Consider the following 11639-nt stretch of genomic DNA (forward strand, 5'->3'; position numbering starts at 1 on the left):
AGTCTTGAATCACCTCCCTGTCCTTCATGTGCCCTAGCGTAGCTTGTAGCGGGATCTGTTCCATGGTCTTCCCAGGCACAGAGGTGAAGCTGACCGGTCGGTAGTTCCTAGTGACCTCCTTTCCTCCCTTTTTGAAAATGGGTGCAGTGTTTCCCTTTTTCTAGTGACCAGAGACTTCATCTCACTGCTATGACTTTTCAGATATTATGGAGAGTGGCTTGGCAACTACATCAGTCAGTTCCCTCAGGATTCTGGGATGCGTCCCGTTGGGTCCCATAGACTTATGTATGTTCAGATTCCTCAGGTGGTCTTGAACCAGATCTTCTCTTACAGTGGGAGGGACTTTGCTTCCCCAGTCCCTGCCTTGAGCTCCATCATTCAAGAGGTGTGGGAAGAAAGGTTGCCAGTGAAGACTGAGGCTTCTCCTTGTCCATTGATACCAGTTTGCCAGTCTTACTCATTAGTGGGGGTGCACTTGCTCTGACTTTCCCTTTCTGGTTGACATACCTATAGAAGCCCTTCTTCTTATTCTTTGCACCCCTTGCCAAGTTCAGCTCCAGCCGCTCTTTGGTCTTCCTGACCCCACCCCTACACAACCGGGCAATGGCCCTATAGTCTTCCCAGGACCCCTGTCCCTGCTTCCACTGCCTGTGCATTTCCTTCTTGCCCTTTAGTTTAACTCAGCCGTGCCAGTCTCTTGCCTTCATTTCCTGATTTCTTACACATGGAAAATGTCCTTAAAGATCAGCTAGCTCTGTTCTGCTCCTTTGTCCCTGAGGACAGTTTCCCAGGGGGTCCCGTTGACTAACTCCTCGAACAGCTTTTTGGTGAAATTTGCTTTCCTAAAATTCAGGATCCTGTCTCTACTTTTTGCCTGTCCCATATCCCTCATTACTGCGAATTCCACCAGTGAACGAATTGGAATAATTAAAAGTTCATTTAAGATATGTAATAAAAAAATGCTTTATACGCCATTTATATGCAATTTTATTCCTAAAAGTGTGATTTCTTTAAAAAGTGATAAAAATAAGCCTATTTGTGAAGTTCTTAGTTGAACAGTATGGTTAAAGTTAATATCAATGTAGTATGCAGCACATGGTGTTTGATATTGCAGTGTTACAGCCTTATACTTTGTTCTGTACAACTCTAAATTCCCATGATAGCTAAATAAAAAATTCCAACTCAGAATGTGTTTCATCATACAGTCCATGGATCTGTTGTTCTGAGTAGAAGCAGAGTTTAAACAAGGAACTGTGTGACTTCATCTATTAGAATACGAGCAGTATCTAAATGCAAGATCAGTTTATAATAGCAATGTTCAGAAATACAAGAGTGCATCATTTGCTGTCTTATCAGATATTCTATCTGTCTGAAATAATCTGCAAAGTAGATAGCATCATCAAGACAGTCTAGACTTTCCCCCAGTAAATAAGCCGCTTTGTGATTATAGGAAAGTGGCCATAATCTTCCTAATTAGTCCCACGTACTCTGACTTTTCTTTGTTTCTTTTTTTATTTCTTTTTGATCAAACAGAAATCAAAGTAATTTTACTGAAATCAAGGTAGTCAGTGCTCTGCTTTGAGAACTCCAGATATTCCATATGGAGGAAGGGAGCCATGAGTTTCCCTATGCAAAACACAGTGTATCAGTACCTCTGTTCTGAAAATAACATCTACCTCCCTGTTTTGGTTTGGCCTGGATAAATGCCCCTCCTCAGCTGGACAGGAGAGAGGAGATGTGATGAAAGGCTCGAGGGTCGAGACAAGGACAGGGAGAGATCACTCACCAAGTACTGTCAGGGGCCAAACAGACTGAGCTTGGGGAGAAAAGGGAGTTTAATTCATCACCAGTCAAATCAGAATAGGATAGTGAGAAATAAAATCAGATCTTAAAAAAGCCCTTCCCCCCACCCCTCCCTTCTTCCCAGGCTCAACTTCACTCCTGTTTCTCTCCCTTCTCCCCCTGAAGAGCACAGGGGGACAGGGAATGGGGGTTACCGTCAGTTCATCACACGTTGTCTCTGCCGATCCTTGTCCCTCAGGGGGAAGACTCCTCACACTCTTCCCCTGCTCCAGCATGAGGTCCCTCTCACAGGAGATAGTTCTCCATAAACTTCTCCAATGTGAGTCCTTCCCACGGGCTGCAGCTCTTCACAAACTGCCCCAGCATGGATTCTTCCCACGGGGTGCAGTCCTTCAGGAACAGGCTGCTCCAGTGTGGGTCCCCCAAGGGGTCACAAGCCCAGCCAGCAAACCTGCTCTGGCGTGAGCTCCTCTCTCCATGGGTCCGCAGGTCCTGGCAGGATCCTGCTCCACTGTGGGCTCCCCATGGGGTCACAGCTTCCTTCAGGCATCCACCTGACTCCACGGGCTGCAGGTGGATCTCTGCTCCACCATGGACCTCCATGGGCTGTAGGGGGACAGCCCGCCTCACCATGGTCTTCATCACGAGTTGCAAGGGAAGACTCTCTGCTCTGGCATCTCGAGCACCTCCTCCCCCCTCCTTCTTCACTGACCTTGGTGTCTGCAGAGCTGTCACTCTCACATCGTCTCATTCCTCTCTCTTTACTGCCATTTCACCACCTAGTTTTTTTCTTCCTTTTCTTAAATATGTTATCACAGAGGTGCTGCCACCATCGCTGATTGGCTTGGCCTTGGCCAGCATCAGGTCCATCTCAGAGCCAGCTGGCACTGGCTTTATGAGACATGGGGGAAGCTTCTGGCAGCTTCTCACAGAAGCCACCCCTGTAGCCCCCCCCCACTACCAAAAGCTTGCCACGCAGACCCAGAACACTCCCCATGTGCTATCACTGGCTAACAAAGAATACCTTTGCAGCTCCAGTTACAACCTTCTGTGCTGAACTCCTCCACTTAATGCACAGTAAGTTGTATCAGGTACCAGCACAACTGTGTTTCCCAAGTTAAAAAAAAAAATACAAGCTGTGGGTTGATCGTGGAAAAAAAGTTATTTTGAAAGACTATATATATGCAAGGCTGCAAAATGGCAAATTTGCAGACGCTTATTACAGTGTTTTCTCCCATTCTTCAGTTTTCAGGACGATCAACTTGAAATGCTCATTCTACCTTTTTTTCCAAATAACATTATTTCAGTCATATCATAGTAACAACAGTATTAAGGTTTTTAGAATAACTGTATAGCTGGCATTTTCCAAGTCTCTGTTTTACATGGAAAAAAACCCTCTGCCTTTTGAATCTTTTTGCAAGGAATTTACCTTTATTTTAAAAATAAACACAAAGAAACAAACAAAAAACATTGCTAAATTGAATTGCATACATCTAGCCCACTGATTTAATCCTTTAGTAATGATTATTTTTGAGTATGTGTTTAGGAGGGGCCCTGCTGAATATGTTACCGTGGCCCACACATTCGGACTCAGTTTTGAACATCCTCCTTCTTTGTTGCCAGTAAAGCTTAGCCAAGAGATTCAGCAGTTCTACTGGCAGAAAAACAATTTCCTCCAAATTTAAAGTAAATTGTAATTGAGCCTGTGCACTAGTATGGTCCTGAGCACGTGGCATTCTGGAAGCAAAACCCATGCCTGTAAATGTACTTCTGCTAGAGCTGCCCACCGGTTTGCATGAAAACTATGGGCAGAAAAAATTGCCCGCCAGTAATTTCTAGCTCCTTTTTCAGTGTTTTCCTCTGAGATAATCCTTTATTCCAAAAGAAGCTTTATTAGTGTTTATTTCAATCCAAGAAACTTCTGTACATTTGTAGACATGGATCTGAAGGGTTTAAGTACTCTCCAGGCTCCCTGCCAGCAGATAACTGTGGGTGGAAAAGGTAGATCAAATCAAAAAGTAAACAATGTTTCAGCCCACTGAGAGAAATGCTTGAAGCTTGATAATAAAGACAGCAGGATTATATTCTGCTTTTCTTCGGGGATGGAGTATTGCACAGTTTCCTGTTGATTAATTCTCTAAATCTTTTGCTTTCATGTTCAGTCTTGCCACAGCCTTTGCTAGCTTCTCCACTGCTCTTTTGAGTGGGAAGTTTGATTCCCAGCAGCAACAAAGCTGGGTTTCACACCGATGAACCAAACTATGAAATTCCCAGTTTACAAAAACGCAGAATTTTGGCATCTTGGTTTGTGAGCAAGTTCAGGGTCACCTCCTGTAGCATGTGTTTATATTCTCTGGTATGAGCTCTGCAGAAGAGTAAAAAAAGAACTGCCCAGAGGAAGGATATTGGGGTGAAGAGTGCCTACATTCTTGATGTTCAATAGAAAATCTCTACGAGGCAGCAATGGTATTTGATTTTCATGGAGAAATTTTCTTCTTATCCAAAGAGAAATATTTTCAAAACTGCATAGATCACAGAGGAGTTCAATAAATAAATTTTGTTTCACTAAATTAAAAATTTACAGTACTCTCCACTCCTCAGAGTCATTTTTAAGAAAATATTAGAATATAAATAATCGTCTTTTCCTGAAGTTAATATATTTGATCTGGAAAGGTCACCTGAATATATTTAAGTAACCAATCAATAACTGTTAATACACCAGTAGATATGAAAGTGAATGTTAGCTATAACAGTAATTTGCTTATTCATCCAAAATTATTTGATTTTCATTTCCAGACCATTCCATATGCTTTCTCACTGTTTCATGTTGTTTTGTTATTCTACTATAGATAGACGATGGTCCTCATTGCTATGATTATACTCATTCATACGGAATGCAATTAAACAAATTTTTCTTTGTTCCAACCTACTTCCAGGCTCAGGATCTGGTGAAATATGTAGTGTGATTTACAGCAAACTTTTGCTGTGCTGGGGGAAATGTAATCTGCATTTCCAGGTATCCGGAAGGGCTGCTTCCCAGAGAACAATTGCCCTCAGACTGCACACATATTCAGGAATACTACACTGAATTGAATTATTCTATGCAATAAAATTTCATTTGCCACTGATGAGGAATATAAACAATAGAAAAATCAAACTTTCAAGAAATCATCAAAGTGCTAAATTTCGTCAGAATATTGAAGAGTTATTTTCAGTTTTGTTTCCTAGTTGAAACATTTCAGTGTCTAAATTTATGAATACATTAAATATATGCATAAGAAGATCAACATTTCATTTTATATTGTATTGATAATGTCATACAAAATGAAGAGTATTTTATTTCTGTTTTAGAATCAGGGAAATCAAGATTTTTTTGCACAAATTAGGCAAAATATTTTTTCAATTAAAAAATTCTTATTTTTTTTTACTTTAATCTCATCAGTAGATCTTATTTCAATAGTGAAAATAAAATCAAGTGCAAAATAAGCATACATATGCACATGTGCTATTATAATTTTACTGTCTTCTATTCAAAGACATTTGCTTTCCAGTGAGGAATAAAAATATTTCAGAAATACAACATGGAAAGCTGAATCACTTTATCCAGTAACTACATGTTTATTTTTTTATTATTTCAGGCAATGTGTATTACAGGTGTGAATTTATGTAGGCTGATTTTACTTCAAATGACCATAGCTTGCTGCCAAACTTGCAACTTTTCACTTTTTTGGTTAATCAGAGTGTGAAAATTCTCATTTTGTAGAAGTTATTTGGTCAGGAAACTGCTCAGAATAAAATAGCAAAGATTATTGTGTGATGTCTTGGGAAAACCAGAAAAACCCATATTTCTTTCTTATTATAAATGTATATAAAAAGGGATACTTTGAAACTACATGAATATCTGTAAAGTAATAGATGATCTTTGAACAAATGGTGCTGTAGAAAGCAATATATTACTCATACATTAGAAAATGAGCAGAAGTTAGGAGAGTTGAACTTATTTTCTTTAAATTGTCCTCAAAAATCTGGAAATCGTGTATGAAAATGCTTCTGATTTCCCAAATCTGTAGTACCTAGTTACCAGCATAGGCAAACATCCATCACACTGGGAGAGAATTATCATTTCTGTAGAATTTTTTTAGAGCCTTTTTCCTCTGCCTGATCAACTTTGGAACGGTATCATTAGTTCAGAACCAAAATGCATCCTGATAGAACCACTAAAAATACCACCAGTTTGTGAAATGATGTTCTGCATATTCCATTCGTCATTGTTTTTTTTTCTACTTTCTATTCTGTGCAGCGTAGTCTTGCAGAATAAGATGGGAAATCAGATATAACATTATTCTCATTTCACATTCACAAGTTAATCAGAATGCCTTCCGCTGATAGATGTGAAGATATGATGACCTACCCTAGATACGTAAGTAAAAAACAATTCAGGTATGCTATAAATATATATAAAACCAAACACATTTTCTGCAAAGACAAATGTAAACTTTAAACATCTCCCGTTCTCAAACATGACAGGCATGGGCCATAAATGGTTAGGCCAGTATATTATAGCATTACATCGACGTAATGTTTCTATTATAATCCCTGCTGGGTAAAGTGATTCAGATTGTGATTGCTAGGAATTTTGGAGTCATTTATTTAGAGAGAAGGTTACAATATTTGTATCTATGCCTGAGTTTGTAGTCTAACCAACATCACGGGTGGTCACTTCTGAATTTTTTGCTTCCGTCCCTCTGATCAGAATATTTAAAATAAAGATGTCACATAGTTTAATGACACGAAACCAAGAGTGTATGCTTGAAAACAAACAATGTTTTGTGAAGATTTTCAATTTCTGTGCTACCAACGTCAAAGTTGGTTTTTTTTTTATTTGTTTATGAGAAATTTTTGGAGCAATAATAATATTCATTTTGTATCCAGAATACAAACGGAAGGAACTATAAACAGTCCTCAGACTGAAAATAGAAGTGTTTTCCTCTCACATCACTTAACATCCTATGTATTATTTTTAAGTGTGAAAGTGTTGTCCTTCCACATGAGCTTCCTATTTTAAGGTGAAGTTACTTAGAAATTACTTGCACTTGTGAAGGATAATGAAGGTACATGCCAAAAAAACATTCTGAAGACAAGGCGAAAAAATTACATAAAAAAGTCAGCATGTGCCTATTTCCAGGAACAAGAATTTTTATTTGCTGGTAGATTTCTACTTACTCTTTAAATAAAATTGCTTGTAAGTTTTACAGTACTTCAGAAGATTGTCTTTGTGATGCAGGTACTCTGATATAGCTAGTGCAAGGCCTAACTATTCTTGCAGGTTGTACTGCCCCCTTTCCTATCCCCGTAAATTCAATTTACACCACACAGGATAAAAAAATCTAACATTGTTTTTTGTTATTTCTTTGCTAAAGGAGGACATTATTTTGAAGATTGTTTCTAAAATTGTGCCAGTCTATGCTGAATTTTAATGCTGTTGTAGGTAGTGTGAATCCAGCTTTCCTGGATGCATAGAGAGGGAATTACAGACTCATAAACCTCTGGGAGGCTGAATTTGTATTTATGCCACGAAGTCTGGGGGAGCGCATACAGCGAAACAGGAAATGGCTCTTTTGCCTCTTCTGTACAAGCGCTATGGGAGCCTGTGAGCAGGTAAGAGAAGGACCCAGCCAGCTCCGCTGGGCAGAGCTGGCAGCACAGCAGTAACTTAGGCCACAAAGGCTAGGGTCAGTTGATTTCCACTCTCATTTTCCCAAGTTTAGTACCAAATAGAAGTCAAAGATGTTGATGGTTGAAGAACTGATTTCAAACAGTTGATGGCTTTGAATGTAGATGGCTGTATACTGTAACAGTTTAATTTCCATTGTGTATGTCTGGAACAGGTTGCCCAGAGAGGTTGTAGATCCCCCATCCTTGGAAACATTCAAGGTCAGGTTGGATGGGGCTCTGATCAACCTGGTCTAGTTGAAGATGTCCCTGCTCATTGCAGGGGGGTTGGACTAGATGACCTTTAAAGGTCCCTTCCAAGCCAAACTAGTGTATGATTCTGTGTCCATTGTGCTTGTATGTCCTGACTCTTACTATCAATATTCTTCAAGCACAACACTGAGTCATATTCTCGCTTTATTTGCACACAGGCACAAAATCAGTAGTTACCGCACAAGGGTAAGTAAAGGTGTATCACTGAAGGTCTTCTCCTTAGAACAAGCAACAGCAGCAAATTGCATCTTTTGCTCCTGTTCTAGTGGTTTTTTGTTTCATCAGCAACACAGAATATGCCGGACCCAGCCAGCCAGAGTGGGAATCTGAACTGAAACTGGTAAAATAGTTCTCCTTCATCCTATCCTGCTGTTTTCTCGCAATCATACCACTGTCCAAATAGAAGTCCTGCAGAAAAACCATAGATAGGACGATACCGAGTTGCAACTGTCCTTGGACGGCATAATGCTCACAGAAAAACAGTGGGTAAAGATTTGCTTTGCACTCGAATGGTGAGTAATTTTATCAGGTTTCTTTATCTTTTAGAAGCAGAAAAAATGCTCTTTTTGAAGTGTGGAGTCTGGCTCTGGAAATCATGTGACTGTCAGGCTGAGGTTAAGAAGTGTCTTATACTTCATTATTTCGTAAGTTTTTTAGGCTGTGGAGTGGGTCATGTTTAATGACACTTAATTCCTTTTCATCTAAGTTTTTGTTTATGGACTATAATTCAGAGTGTCTACAGAACTGTGTAATTAGTCAGAGACTCAGTAAAGAGCCTTTTGAAAAAATGGTTCTTAGCCTTTCACTTTCATGAGCACCAAAATTCAATCAAAAACTATTTTTAAAGCACGTAAAAGCTACAGTGGCAAATCTATTAAAGTGTGTTTAATCATTAACTCATTTGATTTAACATCTGTCTAGAACATAACATCAAAAATTGAATAATTTATCATGTAATTGCATAAAAGCTCAAGTAATGTAAGGCATTAATTAAAAATTTATATGAAATTCAGAAGAAAAAAGTTGAGGAGGAACTACTTGATTATCCACTCAGTAGGATAGCTATAGTTACTTTGAAACATTAATCTACTGTATTACAAATTCTTAACTGTGAAAAACATTTTAAACCCCTTAGGTTTATCTGATGATTTTCAGAAAATGCATTAGCTATAGATTACTTCAGATTCTATAGTTAGATGTACAGACATGCCAGTTCCCCAAGGCATTATTCTTCTTTGACTTCTATAACCTACTAGCCTCACCGTATGTACAAACTGCTATGTAAACAGGAGAAAATAATAAGGTTTTCAGAACTTTCTGAACCTTGTTTCATAAATGTACAGACCTGAGGAGCAGATTTCAGGTTTTCTTCTCAGGCTCATACTCAGTCAGCCATAGAAGAGTATCACAGCCATAAAATGAACTCTAATGTTAAATATATTATGGGGAGGAAAAATAAACAGTTATTATATCAACCATATTATGTCTCCAAATAATCAATTAACTTTTACAACTTGTGCAAACTAGAGAAGTTTTAAGTTCAGGTTCCTTCTTTCATAGTCAGCTAATAGTATTTGAAAGTAGTTATTTAAAACTGACATTTGTGCCAAATTGCCTTTAGAATGAGAAAAATTGGCTCAGAAAGCAGAGTATCCAGATGGATAAAAAATAAGCACAGATTTTAATCTAAACAGGTTTGTCTGTCACAAAAAAATGGGCCTGCTTTGCAAAGTTGTCTCTTTAACACTCCCACCAAAGCCTATTCTCATGAATCATTCACTGAGATCTACCTATGTAAATGAGTACTTATGAAACCAGGCCCTAAGTTTTTGCCTGTATTTAAAGAAATGTAAAGTACAAATCACCACAGCTTGGGGTAATTTCTGAAAAAATATTTACAAAATTATTAACTTCCTTCTTCTACAGAGCATAGTTATTATTTAAATGACTATCATTGATAAATTTCCTGAAATCCAGAATTACCTGGGAAAATAATAGATTTAAGATTTTCTGTTCTTTTTTTTTTTTTTTTTAATAAATTCTTTCTTCTGTTTCCGCTGACTGCTGCCTGAGTCTTTTCCTGCCTGCTGAGAGGATGGGATATATTTCATCTACCTTAAGAGTGTTATTGTCAATCCATCCCCTTGTGAGAATGAGATTAGTGTTCCCAATATTCTCCATTTGACACTGCTAGAGAAGAAAATGATCAGCACTATTACGAACAACAAGTAAAACAGAAGATACATTTAAGAAAAATAGTATGGAATTGACATGATAGTAACAATCAGGAACATTAATGACACAGGTTTGCATAGCTCACAAAAGACTTTTAAAAGGTGTGATTCATGTCCTGGTAACAGATTATTCCACCTTAAAATAAAAAGAAAGAAAATTAAAAAAGAGACTTTCCCCTCCAGAGGGTCAAATAGCTCAAAGACACCATTTACAGCCAGGCACATGGCTAACTCTTGGCTATGGGTCTTCTCTTGAGCAGATCACTTAGTCTTTGATTCAACTGCAATGCTTGCAAAAAGACGATGATCTTCCACTGGCAGCAGAGTATTGCAGAGCACTGTACATAGTCCCAGTGTCTGATGTCTATCCATGGTCCTGAGATTTCATGTTGTGCAACAAAAATTTCAGTACATAAACAATTAATTTCTGAAAAAACAAAAGATAAGTAGGACAGGCAGTGATTAAAGGGACAGTCATAAACTCAGTAAAAATAACCATTTAAGTAATAATAAAAACCTATCAGAGCATTAGTTTTGGGGTTTTGAGATAATTTAGATATTACCTAAATCAAATGCATAATTAGCTATTTCCACTTATTATCACCAAGTAGTTTTCTGGATCGCCTTCCTGCTTCATGTTGTGTTAGTCCAAGATAAAGAAAAATTCATATGACTATATCTTTAATAGTAGAAGCAAAAATAAACTTGTTCCACTCTATCATGGTTGTGCTATGGAAAAGAAACTTCATTCTTTCTGTGAATTTTTCCTGCTTACCTCTTGTCTTCTACAAGGTAGTAAACATAGCTCTTCACCCCACTTCCCTTCAGGTACAACAACAACAGCAGCAGCAACAACAAAAACAACAACAACAACAAAAGGGGCAAGACATCTGACAGAAAGGTTTTTCCCTAAAAAAAAGAAGTAAACATTTTAATGGAAGCATTTGTTTTGTTTCAATAGCAAATCTGAAAGAAAGGAATTTTTTTTAATCAGAAATATTTGTCCTGAAAACAGCTTATTCCTCTATAGCCTGCTTTGCAAAGTCAAACGTTTTATCAGAACCTAACTTTAATCCTCTCTCCTTCCTTTATTTACAATTCCTTTCTCCAAAAATATGCTAGCAACTATTGTAAATATAATAAGCCCCTTAAGACCTTTAGACTAAAGCATAACATGGCCTTGGACATTCTGTTTCAGACCACTTGCTGTTGCTTAGCAGCTTTATAGAAACACATACGGGTCTCCCTCTTTCCCCCACAATCTTCCTCCAGTGTTGATTAGTTTACCTCTTCCAACATGAAAGACCTGAGGTTACAGGACTTGACCTGTAATTCAAATGCACCATTAAACACCACCTCATAACTTCACAGTCACTCTATATTTTCCTTCACACGTTCTGAGACCTTCCCTGAAATGAAGTATTCATCTATGCCATTATGAGATTTTAGGATAATTTAAATAAAAAACATTCAAAGTTATATTAAGCTTTACATTACTGCAGGGGTGTGTGGTTGCTTGAACTTGGCCAGCTGCCAGACACCCACCCAGCTGCTCTCCATTCCTCCTCCTCAACAGGACAGAGGGAGAGAGTAAGATTAAAAGGCTTGTGGGTCCAG

The sequence above is a fragment of the Opisthocomus hoazin genome, chromosome 3 (genome assembly GCF_030867145.1).
Source record: "Opisthocomus hoazin isolate bOpiHoa1 chromosome 3, bOpiHoa1.hap1, whole genome shotgun sequence".
NCBI lineage: Eukaryota > Metazoa > Chordata > Aves > Opisthocomiformes > Opisthocomidae > Opisthocomus > Opisthocomus hoazin.